Genomic DNA, 20280 nt, shown 5'->3' on the forward strand with positions numbered 1-20280 from the left:
ATTATGAAAGCCATTTTAAGGAGAGCTTAGAGAATATTGCAGACAAGCTGAGCACAAGCACTGGAGGCCGCTGGCCCAGCTGGCCGCGCCTGTCACTCTCCCCGCCCGGCCCGGCGCAGCCACCAGCGACTCTGTTTACACCCAAAGCCCTTCCTGTAGGAATGACGTCACCCGCAGCAGCTGGAAGTCTGGGCACTGGAAGCAAGCAAGAGGACTAACTGGCAGGAAGTGCTTTTCTTTAGCTCAGGAGACAGCACGCCTTCCAACCTCCCCAAACCCCAGGACCTCACAGATCCACTGCTGAAAACAGAGGATGGTACAGAGAGAGAGAGAGAGATTAGCTCTATCACCAGGGAGCAGCCAGTGCTGCCGCACAGACTCTGGGGGCAAGCCCTCCCCATGAGGACCAATTCCCTCCAGCAGGCAGCAGCTCTCTCCACACAGATCGCCAAGATGGAAGGAGCCTGTGAGCCCAAACCCGCTGTGGGGACAGAAGATCTACTTGGAAGGCTGTTGCAGAGACTAGAGATAGTGGTCCCAAGGTGCGATGGCGACCTCCATGGCAGAGCAGGAATCCACCAACAGGCCTGGTCACTCCCTTACCCCCAGCCCCCCTGCATCTTCAGGCTCCCTCCCTTCTCAAGAGAACAGAGAGCTCTGTAAGGACATGGTGCCAAATGACCAGACATCCAACCCATCCTTTCTTCAGGGCCTTGCAAACCTCTGCTGCCACAACTGCAAAAGGCAGCTCTAGATGTCCTGATGTTATGAGACAACCACCACTGATCACGTGGAAAAAAGCAGCTGAGTGGTGTCATCAACAAACACACACACACAATTACACATACGTACGTAAACGTGACTGTATACCTATCTACATGTGCACACACATCCCAGATATGACCCTTCACTCAATTTCATTTGATTCACAGAAACTCTTTAAAAAGCAGGGGTGTTCTGGTTAAACATGGCATAAGGACCACAGGCATTTATGGCTCATCTTTCCAAAACCTTCTAAAAAACAACAACAACAAAGAGAACCCAAAAGACAGGGACAACTTTAGCAAATAACAGACATGAGTAGTAACAAACTTAGGAGATTAAAGGAGCCTAGAAACAGGACTCCAGAGAGCTCAGGAAGTCCTAGGAGCACTGGGTACCCTGTTAGACTGCAGGGCAGGGGTGGGAGCGGGGAGAGGATATTAGAGCTGGGAGCACTTGCAGAAAGACTGTATGTACAACAGCCAGCCTCCCACGTCAGCTCCCTCTTCCCCACCCCTCTGGATAAATTAAGAGAAGCCTGGACTTGAGAACACCAGGTCAAAGAGGGTGGTGGGAGTGAAGAAAGGAGCTAAAAACAGAAGCTAAGTGAAAACCTGAGGCGCAGACCCTGAGGGCCTGAGACTCCCTCTGCTGTTGGCCTCACAGGAGAGAGGGAGACAAACAAGACTGCCTCCCTCGAGGTCTCCACACTCCTGGCAAAGAAGGGGTCTTCTCAAAAAATGCAGGCTCTTGGGAACTCAAGAATAAAAGGATGGCTTCTCACTCACCCACCCCACCCCCAAGAGCTCCTTCTGACCCACCCACCAGGTTTTCCAATCAGCTGTGTTCATCTGAGAGCTTGACTGAAAGACAGAAACCAAATAAACAGACAAACAAAAGAACCTGGAGGAAACAGACGAGGCCCCAGGAAACAAAGACTTTTTTTTTTAATTAATGTCCTGAGGAAATTAAGAGAAGATGCAGCATGCAAGCATCAGGATTTTTTTCTCTTAAGGGGCAATCAGAAAACAGGAAAAAGCCCAAGGAAGAATTAAAGACAAGACAGCCAAACCCCCATAATGTCAGGTTAATCATGCGAAAAGTACCAGACAAATCACAAGTAGGAGCATTCTACAAAATCTCTCTTCAAAACTCTCAAGGTCACTGGAGACAAGGAAGATCTGGTAATTGTCACAACCTAGAAGAACCTAAATGTGACAACTAAACATTGTATCCTAGAACAGAAAAAGGCCATTAGGCAAAAATTAAGGAAATGTGAATAATACAGACTTCAATGTATAAATACCGGTTAAGTAGCCAGGAGGAATGGGCCATCATAATGGAAGATCTTTTTAAGAGAAACTGGGAGCAGAATATACAGAACCTCCAACTTTTCTATAAATCCAAACTATTCCTACAAATTTTTAACTTTCACATCAGTAGAAGAAATGCAAGACAAAGGATCTCCCAGAAAAATTAACAAGGGGGATAAGTGAATACTAGTCTCTACTCCTACCCCAAATTAGATTAATCCAAGGGTCCAGATTTAACTAAGATTTCCAGAAACACAAGAGGAGGGAAATTATCAAATAAAAATTACACGAGAAATTCCCAGAGCTGAAGTACACAAGATTGCAAGGACCTGCCAAGTGCTCAGAGAAATGAGTGCAAACAGAACACAGGACAACGGGAAACTTCAGGACATCAGGGATAAAGACAAGAACCCCAAAGCTGCCAAAAGCCAACCACGACCCACAAAAAAGGTCCCGGGGAGGAACAATGGGAATGGCAGTGAGTCCTCATGAGCCAGTGACTTGACTCTCATGAGCATCATTAACCCTCGTATCCAGCTGACCGAGCCAAGTGTGGAGATGGAAGGACGTTTTCAACTCACACAAGGCCACAAAACATTTACATTCTTAGAAAGGTGCAAGGAAAGATGCTCCAGTGAATAAGAGGCAAATAAATGCAGTAGCCATTCCTGCCTGGAAGCCAGTTCTCCCTTCTTCCTTTCTAGAGGAAGTGACCTAGTCCTCCCCCAGGCAGACAAGAGGCCTGAGAGGCTGGCCCATGCCCGGCTGGGCGAGGGGCACACCTGGTCTAAGGGAAAAACTCAGCCTCCTTACCAGTGACCCACCTGGTTCCTTAGGGACACCCCACACAGGACCAACACCCAGAACCTGCCCACCTCTGGAGTTCTACTTACTTGAGCCAATAAATTCCTTATTGTTTAAGACAGCTTAAGACAGTTGCTGTTACTCGATGCTCACGTTCCCCAACTGATGATACACACAGGATGCAAGAAACAAGGGATCCATTACTCGATGCTCACGTTCCCCAACTGATGATACACACAGGATGCAAGAAACAAGGGATCCAGCAGAGAGAGACAAGACCCAGAGGGACCACCACCCAAGGCCCAAGATGGCAGCTGCTACAGCAAGAGCGGACCAGCCCTGACGAAAGCAGGGCAGGGGTCCCCAGGCAGACGGAACTGGCAGATCTTCTAAGGCATCTGGGCAATTACAAAACAGTATGTGTTGCATGTTATTGGAGCATCTGTAATCTTTGCTCAAGAATATAGGAAGTTTAAAGTACACTTCAATTTATAAATCTTTCCTATTTTGGTAGTGCTTTCTGTATCCTATTTAAAGAATTTTGTCTTCTCCAAGATCATAAAGCTAATTCTGTTTTATTCTAGAAGCTGTTTTCTCTTTCATGTTTAGCTCTGTAATCTACCTAAAACTGATCCTGCATATGATTTTGGGTAGAAAAATTCTCCCCCCACCCCTATACAGAGAACCCAACTTTCCCAGTACTTTTTATTTAATATTATGTTTTTTAAAAATTTTGGCCACACCATGGCATGTGGAACCTTAGCTCCCTAACCAGATGTTGAACCCATGCCCCCTGTGTTAGAAGGCTGAGCCTTAACCCCTGGACCACGGAGGAAGCCCCCTCCCAGTACTTTTGAGAAGGCCACCTTTCCCATTTGTCATGTGGCACCTTTGTCACAAATTAAGTGACTATTCATGCGCAGTCTGTTTCAAGATCAGTTCTATTCTATCCATTTATTTGTCTGTCCTTCTGCCGACACTGCGATGCCTTACTTACCGTAGTTCTTAGCAAGTCCTCACATCTAGCACTGTGTTCTTCAGTACATCAGCTGTGTTCTTCAAGGATGCTTTGATTATCCTTGGCCTTTGATTTTCATATCAATTTCAGAAATCAGTCTGGAATTGGAATGACACGGAATCCGGAGACCAGTGTGGGGAGGGCCGAGACAACCTGACAACGAGCGCTACAGTGTGGAGGACACTGCTCCTGCCCCACAGTGGGCATGCCAACCGCTAGCATCTCTGAAAACAGGCAGCCGTCCACTCAAGCCAAGCAAGCGTCTCCCCTGTGACCTGGCAGTTCCACTCTTAGGTATGAACCCAAGAGAACACATACTCACACGCATGAAAGACGTGTCAGAGTGTTCATGGCAGCCAGCACTATTCAGAATAGCTCAAAATGGAAACAAGCTAAAAGTCTATCACTACTACAACCAACAAGCACTATATTCACAGGAAAGTGAGAGTGAAGTCGCTCAGTCATGTCCGACTCTTTGCGACCTCATGGACTGCAGCCCACCAGGCTCCCCTGTGGGATTTTCCAAGCCAGAGTACTGGAGTGGGTTGCCATTTCCTTCTCCAAGGGATCTTCCCGAGCCAGGGATCGAACCCAGGTCTCCCGCATTACAGGCAGACACTTTACTGTCTGAGCCACCAGGGAAGCCACTATATTCACATAACAGAATACTATTTAACAATGAGAAGGAGCAGACAGGTGGTAACTAGGCTTACCGTGGTGATCTTTTGAAACGTGGAAAAATACTGAATCACTATGCTGTGTACCAAGAACCAATATAGTGCTGTGGGCCAATTAAACAAAGTGCCAGTAATTAGGTAACTAAGTAACTATAACTCACTCACAGAAAAAGAGAGCAGATATGTGCCTACCAGAGGGGAGTGGAGAGGGAAAGGATGAAGGTGGTCAAAAGGTACAAATTTCCGGTCACAAGATAAGTACGTACCAGGGATGCAATACACAACACATAAACATAACTGAGACTACTGTATGTTACAGCGGAGAAAGCGGTGGCGCCCACTCCAGTGCTCCTGCCTGGAAAATCCCACGGACGGAGGAGCCCGGTGGGCTGCAGTCCATGGGGTCGCTCAGAGTCGGACAGGACTGAGTGACTTCACTTTCACTTTTCACCTTCATGCATGGAGAAGGAAATGGCAACCCACTACAGTGTTCTTGCCTGGAGAATCCCAGGGACGGGGGAGCCTGGTGGGCTGCCGTCTATGGGGTCGCAAAGAATCGGACACGACTGAAGCGACTTAGCTGCAGCAGCAGTACGTTATATATGAAAATCTGTTAGTAAATCCTAGGAGTTCTCATCAGGAGGAAAAAAAGTTTTTTCTATTTCTTTAATTTTGTTATCTGTATGAGATGACATTCGCTAAACTTACTGTGGGTAATCATTTCACAGTGTATGAAAGTCACGTCACTATCCTGTACACCTTGTCAATTATATCTCAATAAAACTGGATAAAAGATTAATGAGAAGGAATAAACTCACACACAACTACACGGGTGAAACTCACAAATACATGTAATAACACTGATGAAAGAAGCCAGACACATAAGCAGAATGAAAAGAGTCAATTTTACGTGGGGGGGGGAGTACACTCCACAATGAAAATACAACTGTCATGAACCTATATTTATAGAATAATTTAAAAATGAAAAGAATCACTATAAGTAGAGAACATTGGAAAACACAGAAATCGCGAAACCTTGGTCTTAGGTAAGATTTGATCTAAAGCCCACTCAAACAGAAACTAATGAGTCATGTGAAAGGTACATCAGCAAACATGTTCAAAAAGTTATTCTATACGTGTGACTTCAAGGAAAGCCCCAAATCCTGAAAAAGCAAAAATCTCCGACCACAGTGCAATAAAACAAGATGTAATGAGAGCAGAAGTAAAAATAACGCTATCAGTTGGAAAACCTAAAACTCCCTCTTAAAAAACTTTTGACTCAAAGGGGAATTCAAAATCACAGTTGCAGAATACCTAGGAAATAGCACAGATGGAGAAAAGAACACCACACCTGAAACAAAGACAAATTTGTACTCAGAGGAAACTTAATCATCTAAAAACTTAAAATTCCTAACAGAGAAGAATGAAATTAAGCATCTGATAAGAAGTCAGAAAAAAAGACACAAATGAATGTGAAGGCAAGCAGGAACAATTAACAAAGAAAACAGCCAAAAGTAACTTAATGAGCACATTTGAATAAAGCTGGAATTTAAAACAGGAGTTCTTTGGAACAAAATAGCCACTTAGAGAAAAGTACTTGTACCCTCAATTACAGACAAGACATCAAAGCTCAGGGAGGCTAAATGACTGGCCCAAGGTCACTAGCTTCAGGTTGCTATGCTATGCTAAGTCACTTCAGTCGTGTCCGACTCTGTGCGACCCCATAGACGGCAGCCGACCAGGCTCCCCCATCGAGAGTACTGGAGTGGGGTGCCATTAAGGCACAGCAAAACCTGAACTTGAACCCAGTCAAGTCTAACATCCAGGCACTCCTCCAGGAGTGCTGGGCACTGGAGAAACACCTGCTACTGTGATTACAAGGTCCATGCTGGCCACCAAGGGGCCCTGAGGCCCAAAATAAAATGCCCACAGTTCTCCCAGGCTCTGTCCGTACCCCTGGGGCCCCGGTGACTGTGCAGGGAGAGTCTGGCCCAGGGTGGAGTGGGGTCTGAGCAGGGAAGCATCAGGTAAAGAACCCCACTCTTAATTTAGGGTCCAACGGGCACATGGTGTGCGCCGGCCACAGGCTCCTCACCCACTGGGGTCTGCCTCGCGTGTCCCCAAGCACAGCACTTGCTCAATGGGACCGGTGACCATCGTCATCATTGCTAATCTACTTAAAACTCTTAAAACTCCTTCTTTCACGGGCAGTGGGGTCAGTCCCTGTTCACCTAGCTCAGCGGCACACTAGCTTGAGCTGAAGCCTGAGACAGGACTCAGCTAGAAATCCATTTGCAATCTGCAGAGAGCTACTGGCCTATCTCACCTTTTCAACATGCAGTTCACTTAGCAAGTAGAAAAAAAAATTTTTAATAAAAAACTTAAGGCAATTTCAACATACAGCCAGGGATGGACAGCTGGACGGATGTGCCACACAAAGGTCTCCCTGCCCAGGGTCAAAACTTACCAAGGACCTGGCAAATAAAAGAGACACAGGACACATAAGCTCTATTTCCGTTTCTCCTTCCTTTTCTGCCTCCAAATAATGGCGAATTATCAAGTGAGAAGCACTCTGCAAATGCCATCGCAATCTACATTGTAAAATCTGATTTAGCAGAGAACAGAAGTTGGAGATGGCATTTGTATTGGATTGTTCCTTTTAACTAGCTCAACAAAGCAATTTCTGAGGACCAGTGATATATAAACAGACATAACTGAATTGGTTGGATTCCTGTGACCCCCATCAGGGCCCTGGAACCAGGAGGTGAGACACTTGAGGCAAGTCTGAGCAAAACTCAGAGCCTGGATGATGCTCTTACCAGGAAAGAGCCAGTAAGGCACCAGTCCGCACCAACCCAGGGGTCTGGCCCATAGGTATGTGTCTTCATTTGAATTTATATGGGTTACCTCTGTAATTAGTTATCTCTGTTAACTAACAGGTATTTCTAATACACATTCAGTGTAACAAATTCAAATGATCCTAAAATACGCAGAACAAGTCAATCCAACTCAAAAGGTAACAATGTGAACCTGGTGGATGCTGTGTAAAGCTATCAGCAGTTTGTGGTCTTGGATTGTTATTCTATAGATGAGGGTTGTTACTGTACCATGCAGAAACTTCTTTCTTTTACTATTGCTTGCTTTTTATTACACACTGTGGCCATTTTTTTTTTTTTCCCAAGAAAATGCACACCACCCTGAGACTCTTTTTAAGCCTGCCTGGTATTTCACTGCACATTTGTGCCACATGTGTTTACCCACGCTCTCCAGACATGTAACTGATTTCCAACCTTGTCCTGTGACAAATAATGCTACAGCCAACGTCCTGCTACATGTAACTTTACACACGGGCCAATACTCCTGAACTGTCTGACATTTCTGTGAAGCCTATTTTTAGTCTGTGCCCAAAGAACCGCAGGGCAGACAGAGAGATGAGGAAGGAGAGAACTGGGACGCAGTGCAGAGAAACCAGCAGGGCTCAGACCCCAGACCTCTATAATCAGGTTCATCACACGGGAAGCCCTCCGGCAGCTCATGCCCACGGGGATGTGGCACACAGCACCCTTAGAACAGACCCTGTCTTCCCCAGGCAGCCCTCCTCCACCCACCGCCCTCCCCAGCTTCAGGCTGCACGTGGCCCCAGAGGAGGCTTGTTAGCAACAAAGCATTCCACCTGGAGGGCAACGCCTCCCTCTAATCCGAGCAGGGAATTACTCCACCAGGCTGGCAGAATAGTAATTACAGCTGTGCAGAGGATCCTGCCAACAACGCTGGGGTGGCCGTCCTCTGTGGCTCCTGTAGATGAGGGAGTGGAGGCTAAGAAGTGAAGGACCAGGCCAAGGTCGCACCACACCCTCTCACACTCTATCATGCCCATTCAGGGCTAAGCCGCTGCAGCAGGGTGTGTGCTGTGACAGAGATGGTCCATCAATAACTAAGCACCCCAAGCCACTCCTCTTGGAAGAAAATAAAATCCCAATATACTGAAGGCAGGGCTTCCCCTTGTGGCTCAGATGGTAAACAATCTGCCTGCAATGCAGGAGACCCCTCATGGACAGAGAGGCCTGGCATGCTGAGATTTATGGGGTCGACATCCTCCTAAAAGTTTTGATCCCTGGGTCGGGAAGATCCCCTGGAGAAGGGAATGGCAACCCACTCCAGTATTCTTGCCCTGAGAATCCCATGGACAGAGGAGCCTGGTGGGTTACAGTCCATGGGGTCGCAGAGAGTCAGACACGACTGAGTGCCTAACACACACACATACTGAAGGCAGGGGGATAAAAGGGCTGGGTTGGTTTCAATGCTCTCCAACAATGTCCAAAGGACTGTAGTCTGGGAATCTGTATGCCATTTATTCTCCAAGCCTCGGACTCCAGAGGAAACCCAGAACGATGACAGTCCCGGGCCACCAATCAGGCAAGACCAGGTGTGAAAAGGAAGAACCCCAAAAAGGAGGGCCAAGTGTTGCCCAGGGGCTTTCAGGAGGATGCCAATCTGTCTTTTCGGCACTGGAGAAGAGGAGCCATGCATCCGCACGCACACAGGCTGATGTTCAGTTCAGTTCAGTTGCTCAGTTGTGTCTGACTCTTTGCGACCCCATAAATCTCAGCAAGCCAGGCCTCTCTGTCCATCACCAACTCCCGGAGTTTACTCAAACTCACGTCCATCGAGTTGGTGATGCTATCCAGCCATCTCATCCTCTGTCGTCCCCTTCTCCTCCTGCCCCCAATCCCTCCCAGCGGGTTATTAATGAGAATCGGCTATTACAGGACCAGCCCCCTCCAGACAGAGCTCTGCTCTCACAGCCCCCGTTTCCCAACTATCACAGACTGTGCTGCCCCTTCCCGACAAGGCCACGCCACAGAGCACACGCCCACCTTGCCCCCGCTCCCCGGACTCCCCACGCCAACACCTTATCACTCACCTGACGCTCTGTGGAGAGCAGTGCCTGGCGAACCCTACGCTCTGCTGCTGCCAGACACGACCAACACGCCGCGAGGACTCACCCAAGTGGACAGAGAGCGACCATGGCCCTTTCCAGGCAGGAAAGGGCCAAAGTGACAGCGCTGGGGAACCACACACAGGACATCTAAGTATATACACATAAAGGCAGGTTCCTAGCTCCCGTTTCCCAGTGGTCACGCCAGGGTAAGCACTCACAGGTGGTTAAAACATTCCCATTACTAGAAAACGAAATTATTTAAGACAGCACTCATCTCTCAATCTGAGAGAGAGAGAGCAACTGCAAGGAATGACTGATTTTCTACTCTGTGAGCTTTCTGGAGTGTTTGGGGTTTGTGTCACAGGCCTGTCCTGTCATTTCACTACATTCTTTTAGTTTTGGGTAAACTGAGTTGTGAGAACTCCTGGTGGCTCTGTCAGTAAGGAAATCTGCCTGCAATGCTGGAGACCCGGGATCGACCCCTGGGTGGGAAAGATCCCCTACAGAAGGAAATGGCAACCCACTCCAGCATTCTTGTGGGGAGAATCCCATGGACAGAGGAGCCTGGCGGGCCACAGTCCATGGGGTCACAAGGGTCTGACACGACTGAGCGACTAAACCACCACCAAACCTGGCGGTACAGAATCGACATGGCGTCCTGCTTCTGAGCAACCCTGGGAGGCAAGTTCCACCCGCTCTGGGCAGACTGAGAACCGGAGGCTCACATATGCAAACAGGGGTGAAGGAGGTCTGTTTAAGGTCCAGAAGGTCTGTCTGCCTGACGCCATCAACTTCAACAAACCTTGTCTTTATTCTTTTCAAGACATTTACCTAAAACTCTCCAAGAAAAGAACAAACTCAGTGAAGGGCAGCAGGCAGTGATCAGATGCTCCTGTTGGGGGTGTTTACCTTGGAGAGAGTGGACAGTAGGGAGAGTGCCAATGCCCCAGAGAGGCCCTTGGTTACACTGAGCTCCTGCTGGTGAGGGCAGGGGCTGTGAGACTTGGGTTTAAATCTTCAGCACAGGGCTGAGCACACAATTAGAAACCCTAACCTCTAGCAAACTAAAGAGCCCCAAGTGTATAAACCTGCCTGCTCCAAACCCCCAGGCCCTCAGCTAGTGCTGGATCCAGGAGCCATTAATAGCTACTGTTTACTGAGCGCCTGCCCACCTGTGCCAGGCACCTTAGAAACACTTCAGCATAGGACCCATCGAATCCTCCCCCAATGCTAGGAGGCAGGTGTCACTGTGACATTTTGCAGACAAAGAGAATGGAGACTCCAGAAGATTAAATCATCTTAATCACACAGCTCACAAGTGGAAGAACCTGGATATGAAGACAGCTGACCAAAGCCAAGGGCTACTCTCCCTCAGGAAAAGGAATCTGATGGATTCTCTTCAGGTTCCAACGAACAATAGCAAGCGCAAGGGCCGGCACTCTGTACTTCCCACGGCACCCCGCCCTGGGCACTCGTCTCCCGGAGCACCTGGCCTGATGAAATCCCACCCAGGCATCTCCAGGGTCTTCATTTCCGTAGTCACTTTGCCCACTAGGTGTGAGCTCCTAGAATAGACAGGCGGGGAAAGTGGGGGCCAGAGACCAAGTGGATGAGTAGGGAACTGGGAGCAAGAGAGCAGAGGCCTCCAGATAAACCCCTCCCACACAGTCAGCTGCATCCCAGCAGCAAGACCACCGAGGGCTGTAACCGAGCCTCAGAAACGCGCGGAAGGGCTGCTGTGAGAACTCCCCAACGGGGCGGTCTCTGAATACACAAAGGCTAGAAGAAAACACCTGTGCCAAGCACCGTGACTTTAACCGAAAAGGAAACCTGGCTACCTGCGCCTCTCCACACATCGGCCCCACCAGCCCCCACCGGCCTCATCTGAGCAGATGCCCAGGCACCTGCACTGGGAGTCCTCGGGAAACACCACCTCTGCTGTGCCTGTCAATGCCAATCAAAGGCTGAGATCCTACACCAGACCACAGGAAGCCTTCAACAGTCGCTGCTTTTAATTTGGGAAACGTGCACACCCAAAATGACCTCAAATGATGATTCACTTAGAAAAGCCCCCAGTTCAGAAACACCCACTCTCGTATACTACTTCATGTAAATTGGCACAAAATTTTTTGAAAAAGAGTTTAACGGAACTCTTACCGAAACGCTACTCAACGGGAAGACCCCACACTACAGAAACATACTCTCAAGTGTTATCACATGCAAATTATATGTTTATGAAGACAAATTTGACTGAATTTCACCAAAACTGTATTATTATCCAAAAATTAGAAATAGCCCAATGTCCACCGATAGGAAACAGGGTAAAATCATGTGAATCCACAGATCATTCTCTGTAGTTGCTAAAATAAATGATGTAATCAGTCTACACAGGTGTCATGGAGCACACCACGACATTAAGTGAGGGGCAGCCTGCTGTAGGTCTACACACACACACACACACACACGCACACGATAATGTGCATTATTTTTCTTCCCTGCTAGGAATCACACACACAAAAAAACTTCAAACAACGGTCTCCTTTCAGAGAGATTGGGGAAGAACCCTTATATTTTTCAATATAGATTTAATTTTCCTAAGTACTTTCTAAAACAAGTCAACTGGGACTGTCTGGGCCAAGGTTAAGATTAAGACCTATTTTTGTTTTCTTCTTCCATACACATGCATATTAAAAAAAAAACCTTACAAATATTATTTTTAAAACATTAACAGTATGATAGATCTGTATATACTAGTCTGGGGGAAAAAAGCTCATGATTAAGTTTGAAAATGAAGAAAACAGCAGCATGAGCCCATCTTTGCTCTTTAGTATGAGAAGGATAAACACACCGAACATAAATGACGCCTATTGCCTTGGAAGCTGAAGAGAAGATCATTCATTTTTCTACACACATTTGCTTTTTTTTTTTCCCCAGTAAGTATATTTTTGCAATTAATTTTATATCAGAAAGAATTCCACTTTATGCTTCGGGGCAGTGTTCCACTCTCCCCAGCTATTTCTGAACACTCAGCCCATTCAGACCCACGGACAGGTTGGCCCTCCCAGACCAGCCTGTGTGTTCTGCACGCCCTGGAACAGAGCAGTTCTTTAAGCTCTGAACTGGATGTAAACAACACCTGCCAAAAAAAGCTCTAAAGAAACAAAGGAAGCGTGGAGAGAGTGCTGGAGGTGACCTCCTTTTTCCAGTTGGTGCGGCAGTGAGATTCACCCCCCCAATTCCACACAGAGAAGAGCTCGAAGCACGTTGGGAAAATCAACTCAAGGCCTGGAGCTGAAGTCCTACCCCCCACCCCACCCCCAGCACTCTCACCGCATCCACACTGAAGGGCCTAGCGCTCTGGAAAGCAAGCTGACTCACTAGCTTTCTTCTGCAGCCTAGGCATTTCAACTTAGAAACACATTTTTAATACTCCAGGGCTCCCTATTTTCAAGAGGTGCTTACTTCAAGTCAGCTACGTTCTCCAGAGGGCCTTCCCTGACCGCCTGAACCCAGGCCGAGCTGGGCTCAACTTCTCACCCGATGTGTACATATGCAGAGCCGTCTGTGTGAGACGCAGAGCATCGGGAGGCGGGAAGCGAAGAATCCGCTTCATGTGACACGCGTTCCACTGGGGCGTAAGGGCGAGTCAAAAAAACACAGCAAAAATGTTGGGCTGTTCCCAGGCAGTCCAGTGGTTAGGACTTTGCGCTACCACTGCAGGGGGCCCAGGATGGATCCCTAGTGGGGAAACTAAGATCCTGCATGCAGGGCAGCACAGAAACAAACAGCAACAACAACAAAAAAACCCAAAGTATTTCTAAGTTGTAGGCCATCTACAGACAAAGGGATAAACAAAATGCGGTCGCTGTGTGTGTAATATAGACTGCAGCTGCTGCTTAGTCGTTTCAGTCGCCTTCACCTCTGTGTGAGCCCACCAGGCTCCTCTGTCCATGGGATTCTCCAGGCACTCGGACTGGAGTGGGTTGCCAGGCCCTCCTCCAGGGGATCTTCCCAATCCAGGGATCAAACCCAGATCTCCTGCATTGCAGGCAGATTCTTTTACAGCTGAGCCACCAGGGAAGCCTGTAAGAGACTACTGTTCAGCCTTAAAAAGGAATGGAATTCAGACACATGCCACAACACCACAGATAGATGAACCTTGAAAAACCATGCTAAGTAAAGAAGCCATTCACCAAAGGACAAATATCGGACAATTCCACTTATCTGAGGGACCCAGACTAACCAAAGTCATAGAGACAAACAGTAACTGGAAGCTGCCAGGGCCTGAGGCAGGGGGAAAGCTGGTGGAGGGGGGCGTGTTAATCAGCGCAGTTTCAGCGTGCAGAGACGATCCAGTTCTGGAGACAGTGGTTGCACAACGCTGGGCATGTACTTTATGCCACTAGGCTGCACACTTAAAAATGGCTGCAATGGTAAATCTTATGTCATTTCTATCCCACAATAATTTTTTAAAACAACAACAACAACAACAAAAACCCTGTATTTAAAGTTGTAAAAAGAAAAGCAAGAGGAAAAAAGCAAACAGAACAGCAGCAAGGGCTAGGGAAGAATCACGGAGGGTGATGATGGAGATGGGCTGGGGGCCTGGAAGGCCTCTCTAAGGAGGTGCCGTCTCCCCCCACTGGACACGAGCTCCTGAGGAACATGAGCGGGGTATCCACGTCTAAGTCCCAGAACAGTAAATGTCTAAATCGAGACCTTTGTCCGCACCCAAGCCAGGAAACAGAGTAAGACCCCAACTTCGCTCATCAAAGGGCTTCGCCAGGACTGAGACACCCAGAACTCCGGGGTCTAAGAAGGAAGCCACCTTGTGACGGAGGCTGGACAGAGGTAGCCAGGGCTGCAGGAGACACTGTTGCTAAGCCAAAGCAGGAGCCTGCACACCCTCCAACTGGGAATTCTACCTACAGGAAACATCAATGTGGACCCAAGGCTTTGTAAGCAGGGATGCTCCCTAAAGTCTTATTTGTAAGAACAAAAAGTGGGTAACAACAATCTAATAATGGAGGATTAAGTAAATCATGACATATCCATGTAACAGCAATTACACAATTATTAAAAAATCATGTTTTCAATAACTCGGGGAAATATACTATAACGTTAAGAGGATCTATAATCCCTGAATAGTGTATACAGCAGTATTTTCTAATTTTGAAAAAAACATATAATCAAAGGAAAGAAATACACAAGTCTTAATGCAGTTATCTCTGGATGGTGAAGTTAGAGGTGATTTGTGTTTTTATTTTTGTCTTTATTCTTTTCAGTATTTTGCAGTCCCCCCACCCCTCGGGGGAAAGGTTGCTTTTGGGGGAAAAGTACTTAAAGAGCCTTGCACCATGCTTGGCCAAAGTCCAGCAGTGACTTCTAAAAGCAACACATACTGTTTCTGCATTACCACAAGGAGGAAAAGGCTGGCAGCTTTCTTGAAAGGAGGAAGAATACAGAGCAGAGCTACAAAACCAGTTGCAGAGGTGAGAGCGGAAGGAAGTCACCTGGGAGAATGTGAAGGACTGCCAGCAACTCAAGATAGACCACGCTCTGCCCACAGACACCTCCCCACCTGCACAGCTTCACAAGCCAACACCCTCACAGGAGCAACCCAGCCCTGAGCTCAGGCCACACAGAAAACCACCACCAAAAAAAAGCAAGCACAGCTCAGAACAAGCCCAACCAAGACTTTTGGCTCAACTCAGGAAGGCAGGCCTCCCTCCCAGAGCAGATTCCCACGTGCCACCCACAGAGGCACAGCGACACCACCTACAGCAAAGCCCAGGTCCTCCTGTTCCCAGGGGAAGACGCCAGTCCAAATGGCACAAGACGCCAGTCCAAATGGCACCTTGTTCACCCAAAAGCCTGTCCAAACAATTTTATTCCATCAGAAAGCTCACCATCTCCCACCTCTCTCTCATCTCCAGCACCACAGGCCATGCCTTTTCTTTTTTTGTTTTACTTTATTTTTTGGTTGTGCCACAAGGCACGTGGGATCTTAGTTTCTTGACCAGGAATCAAACCCGCACCCCCTCTGTTGGAAGCACAGAGTCTTTCAGTGGTCTCAACCACTAGACCACCAGAGACGTCCTTACTTTTCTTTTTTTAATTGAAGTACAGTTGATTTACAACACATTTAAGGTGTACAGCAAAATGATCTAGTTACATATGTTTTTCTTTTTCAGATTATTTTCCCTTATACACTATTACAAGATACTCAATATACTCCTGTGATATACCTCGTTGCCTTTTTATTTTTTCACTGAATTTTATAGTTGATTTACAATACTGAGTTTCAGGTGTACAGGAAAATGACTCAGTTATACGTACATATATTTTCCAAATTATGCCTTTATTTCTTTGTTCAAAGGACAAATCTAAGGTTTAAGTCTATACAACCCCCAGGAAAAAAATCTTAAGAAAGAAATCAAGCAATGATTGGAAAAGAAGCCAGTCTAGTTTGCCCTGAGTAAAATATGAAATTCAGGACACAAACCCCAACATCTCAGAAATTCTCTTTTTCACAGGGAAATGCACTACTTTAAAATCTAGTGTAGACAGGCCCTATTTAACACCTGCCCACCCACAGCAAGATACACACCTTTGACAAAAGAGAAGCCTCATTATCAAATTTAGAAATACAAGTACTGGCCCAACTGGCCTATTCTGGTTTGAAGTAGAAACAAATACAGAAATGAGCAATCTTAAAGCGGTAGAATAATGAGACATACAACCAGCATACATTCATTAGCAACATGAGTCAGTACTTTGTGCAATAAAAAAAAAAAAAAACTTGAAAGCACAATAAATAATCCTTCAGGGGAAAAAAAAAAACTGAAATTTAAAAGGGAGTGGGGGATGGGCCAACCAAAAGGCACAACAAAAATCCCTGGGCCAGGCTCCAGGCAACTAGACCAGGCAGGAACTAGTTCTGACTTGCCATTCCTGAAATTCCTCTCTCCCAAGGTTTTCTGGCTCTTCCTTCCCCAGACTCCCTTTTTACCCATTTGGGCTTGAAGGAGACTGGAGAGGACCCAGAATGTTTAAGGAGAGACAAGCACCCACAACTGGCTGGAACAAGCCCCTCCACCGTGCAGGTAGCATTAGGGAGCCAGTCAGAGCTGAAATTCACAGGTAAATAAAAAGGTTGTGGAAGGGGCAGTGAATTCATCACATCACCACCCAGCTAACCTCCATCCACAGTGCTGGGCCAGACTGAAATCAGACGGAAAGGATGGGCCAAGAGGCAGGAAGCAGGGAAAATTGAAAGGATGACTTGACCCACTAGAACGTCTCAGTCACACAGCCAGGAGGCCAGAAGGTTCCAAGGAGGTTTAAAAAAAAACCACACACAGAGAACAAAACAAAACCAAGGTGGCTGTGGGAATGCCAAAATGAACTGAAACAAATTCCCCACTGACTGCAGAACCACCTTATGTTCAAGCAGTCTCCAGGGCCCTTTACAAACAAGCTATAGGTTTGGTCCAGAGGTAACTTAGGTCTCAGTCCTTACCCATGGCCAAGACTGGGGTCAGTCTCCCCTAACTAGCCTCAGTCCTTCCTACGGTCTCCCATAAACAGCACAAACCTCAGACTTGGCTGAGTAGCCTCGCTCTTTTGGCCGTTCTGGTGCTACCAGGCAAAATCAAAACATCAGCTGCAGACAGAATTTGGGGTGGTTCCATCCACCAAAATGACAGGAGCAAAAGATCAGGAATTAAAAAGACACCAAAAAACCAGATAACCAACAAAAACATACATACATTTTCATCACCCTCCCATGGATGGAAGTGCTTTGCTGCAAATAGTATGTGAGGCTCCCAAGAGCCCCAACAGATACCCAAGGCAAGGTGTAATTATTCCCATTTTACAGATGCAGGAGCTGAGGCTGAGACTTGCGTAAGCTAACCCAATGAGGACCAGAATCCAGGTTCCAAGGGACACATGTGTCCAAGCAAATGTTTATTTGCCATTCCCGACAGAAAGCAGTAACCCTCAAGAGGCAGGACTCCCTGGGCCTCTGCTTGTTGTCCTCAGCCTCGAGCATCTCATGTTTTCTGCTGTGCCTTAAACCCAGTTGCGGGAACAGCCTCAGAAAGGGCAGGCACCCGGATCCCAGGGGAGAAACCCACCACCACACAGCCCAGGTCGATGGAGCTCCTGAGGGCTCCAAAGCCTGCTCTTCTCCAGCCTGGTCTCCCCATTGAGCCCCAGCGCTGAACAAGCAAGAGCCCAGTGATGTTCTGTGCCCCGCAATCCTTCTCCCTGGCCATGCCTCAGCCCAGCACCTGTGGCATCTGCCTGACCACTCAGCACGAAGGGTGGCACCACCAGTGGCTCAGCTTCCATCCTAGGACTTGATGGCAGGTGTACAAACAGCCATAGGAGAAACCACCATTAAGCACCAACTGTGTGCCAGGCCTTATGAGGGAGAGGATGCAATGTCCCTACGTGTGTCAACGAAGGCTCTGGGAACCGGAGCTGTTTGACACAAGCAGGGCTTGAACCTCAAAGTCAGGGCCTCCCCAGGCCCACCTAACACCCCAGCACTGCACAAACAGGGCTAGATGGCTGCAAGTGGATTCCCAGAAACCATGCTGAGACTTCAAACGGACGGTTACAGGAACCAAACTGGATGATGTACAAGGCCACTTAAAATGCACACAAAACCTTACAGAAAAACAACAATCTCAGGGACAATTGAACAATCCTGTGAACCAAAGCCTTCTAAAGGTTTCTCTCAGGCAGCCATGTAGCAAATGACACACTCCGGAGAGCTCCCAGCCCCCCTTCCCTACCCCCGACTTCCTTCAAGCGACCATTCGGCTGAAAAACACCTCCTCGGCTCGCCTCAAGGTGGGCTTGGACCTCCCACGGTATTTCGAAAGAGGGAAAAAACGGTTAGAAAAAAAAAAAACGCCTTCCAGTTTCACGAAGGCAAATCCACTCTTCAGAGGCCCACGATTTCAACAGTGCTGGGTTTTACTTGGGGGTGGGGCGGGGAGGAAGAGAGGGGGAGAAAAAAAACCCATCTGGCAGGCCCTGAGCGGGGAGAGATCCTGTTTATTATTAAACATTTTCAGCAACAGAGCATTAAGTGTTTTGAAAATAATGTTCTCGTTCCCGCACTCAAAGCGCGGCCGTCTGGGCGGCTGTGAGCCCCCGGCCCCTCGCACCCAGGCCGGCAACCCTGATCACCAACTTCGGGGACACCCGGCGGGGGGCGAGGGACTCCGCCCCCCGGCCCCGAGGGTCGGCCCCGGGCCCCGGCCCTGCATCCCGCGGCCGCTCTCAGGAGGAAGCAAAATGGGGGTCCGGGCGGCAGGAAACCGGCCCAGACTCCTCCGGCCGCCGAGACACCCGCGGCCGCCGGAATCTAGGCCGGAAAGGCGACTCCCCGGGCTCTCCGCAGCCTCGGCCGCCCCGCGGCCCCTCCCTCGGAGGACCCCGGCCCCGGGGGCGCCCCGACCCCGCCGCGCGCCCGAGCCCAGGCCGCTCGACGCCGCCACAACAATGGGGAGAGGGCCGCCCGCCGCAACCCCCGCCCCACGGTCGCCCCCAGCCCGGCCCCGCGGGCCGACGGCGGCGGCGCGGGGCGGGCTGAGCCCCCGCGATCGCGGACAAAGGTCGGCCCGGCCCGAGCGCCGCTGTCAGTCAGCCGCCACAGAGAGACAAAAGCCGGCCCGGGCCGCGCCGCCTCCATCTTTTAGCGCCGCGCCCGCCGCCGCCGCCCCGGCCCCGCGCCGCCCCCAGCCGCCCGGCGCCCCGGGCCCACCTGGTGTAGTTCCGCGGGCGCGACTGGGCCGGGCGATGGCGATCGGGCGGCGGTCAAGCGGCGGGATGGCGGCGGATTGCGAGGCGGCGGCGCGGCTGCTCGCTCGCTCCCTCCCTCCCTCCCTCCCGGCTCGCTCGTCGCTCGCTCGCTCGCTGGAGCCTCGGAGCCTGTGTCTCGCCGCTCGCCTCCCTTCAGCTCTCGGCTCCCCGCCCCCCCGCCTGCCGCCGCCCCCGCCTCCGCCCGCCTCCTCCTCACGCCGCCACCGCCGCCGCCGCCACAGCCCGCAGCCGCGCCTCAGCCCGCGCAGCGCCCCCTGCCGCGCCTCCGGGGACCCGCGGTCGCCAGCCGCCTCCGGGCCCGAAAAGGAGGGGCTGGGGTCCCGGGAGAGGGGGTCGAGCTCGCGCGAGGGGCCCAGGTGAGGGCCTGCAGGGCCTAGGAGACGAAGCCGGGAGTAGGGGGCCTGAGAGAGGGGGAATCTGGGATGGGGGGCCCCCTGAAGAGGCCGGGGGAGTCAGGGGGGAGGGGTGCCTGAGGGGCGGGGCTGAGGGAAAGGGAAGGAGGCCCTGAGGCGGGGTTGGGTCGGGAGCCGGGCGGAGCGGGCCGGAAGAGGAGGGGGCTGGGCTGGAGGGGGCCAGGGGCGGGCGAGGCCCTGGCGCAGGGCGGCTTGGGAAGAGTGGGGGGAGGTGGGGGGGCGCTCGGGGGGCGGTGAGAGCCCGGATCCCCGCCCCCCGCCCCCCCGCAGAACTGCGGCGCCCGCCGCCAGACGGGGAGCCCGGCTGTTGTTACAACACGTTATTTCACAGAAGCCCGGAAAGGGAACCGCAGGCATCATACATTGTTAATTCAAAAGCAAGGTTGTCGCCCAGTCTAGATACTTTATTACATTTTCGTAAGACGGACAATAATAAACCCAGCCTCTTGAGTGTTTGTGAGTGTGTGTGAAGGCCAAACAAAAGGTCAGGGAGAAGGCACGCTGCCCC

At 49.8% G+C, this 20280-nt stretch overlaps 1 protein-coding gene across 23 annotated transcripts in view; it reads right to left on the bottom strand.

Moving 5' to 3' along the window:
- PRRC2B (proline rich coiled-coil 2B) overlaps positions 1 to 19532 on the bottom strand; it is an 84431-nt gene extending 64899 nt beyond the window's left edge. For 17 of the 23 annotated variants that reach the window (XR_015136163.1, XR_015136161.1, XR_015136158.1 and 14 more), the window contains exon 1: positions 19301 to 19532. The gene's annotated coding sequence lies outside the window, so the exon portion shown is untranslated. The remainder of the gene's footprint in view (positions 1 to 19300) is intronic. The other 6 variants (XM_086324459.1, XM_086324458.1, XM_086324456.1 and 3 more) reach the window with 4 other exon arrangements.
- Between the last annotated feature and the right edge of the window lie 748 nt (positions 19533 to 20280).

The sequence above is a fragment of the Bos grunniens genome, chromosome 11 (assembly GCF_055505025.1).
Source record: "Bos grunniens cultivar Pamir isolate PY7600 chromosome 11, Bosgru_T2T1.0, whole genome shotgun sequence".
Lineage (NCBI taxonomy): Eukaryota > Metazoa > Chordata > Mammalia > Artiodactyla > Bovidae > Bos > Bos grunniens.